Source organism: Borostomias antarcticus, assembly GCF_949987555.1.
Source record: "Borostomias antarcticus genome assembly, chromosome: 9".
Classification (NCBI taxonomy): domain Eukaryota; kingdom Metazoa; phylum Chordata; class Actinopteri; order Stomiiformes; family Stomiidae; genus Borostomias; species Borostomias antarcticus.
The window spans coordinates 29,021,850-29,022,884 of NC_140242.1; positions in this window are offsets into that span (position 1 = coordinate 29,021,850).

Genomic DNA, 1,035 nt, shown 5'->3' on the forward strand with positions numbered 1-1,035 from the left:
GCTGGGTCTATCCTAACCAGGAAGCATGGCCTCGCTACGTTCGTCCATCAAAGGTTGAACTGGTCTCTCGTCGACTAATCCCCGACTGGCTCGGAGATTGAGTGGTTGTGCGTGGACGTTGCCGGTTTCAAAATCGTCAACGTCTACAAGCTTCCGCCCTCAGGAATCACACCAGCGTACCTCCCAGTCTTCCCCCACCTCGCCGAGGAACAAACCGCAGACCACGTCATCCAGGACTGTCCGATGTACTGTACCCAACAGAATGCGTGGCCTGGCGGTTGTGGATGACAAAACGGTGACATGGCTCCTGGAGGTGTGCCCGGATATATACCCCGAGTGACCCCTCACCCAGGCTCAGGGTGGTAAAAGGATAGCCCCTCAGTCCCCGAGCCTGGCGGGGAGAGGAGAACACAACACCTAACCCGCACAAAGAAGAAGAAGAAGAACAAGAACAAGAACAAGAACAACAACAACAACAACAACAACAACAACAAACTCCTACCGTCCTCCCCTGTATTTCACATAGAAACAGAGTGAGGTGATTAGACGCCAGGCTGAGAGTTAGACGAGATTCTCCAAGAAGCAAAAGCTTTTGTCTTTCTTTCCCTCTCTCAGCCTGGCCTGCTTTCTCTCTCTTCCTCCTGTGCACTTTCAACCACAAAGCTATAAGTTCATAAATGCTGTATTTTCTTCAAAGCGTGGATCTATATTCTATCTGGCAAGGCTGCATTCCTCTGGAATCAGGCTCTTTTCTGCAGTAAATCCCTCCATGTAAATGCCTCCCTCTGGTTTTCTGCATGGCAGCAACAGATAATTCCATGTTGCCGTGTGTCTCCGGTTGGGTTTCCATGCTGGAGGTGGCACCATGCCTACCTTGGACAGAATTGGCTTCTAGCCGGTAAAACCATTTACTAAGGACATAGCTCAAAGTCAGCTCATTTCACTGAAGACATTTCACTTCCTTGGCTTTTGTCAGTGTAATGTAAGTGAGCTAAAAAAATAAAAATGGTGCTCTTCTTTTTGAAGAGGGCTTAT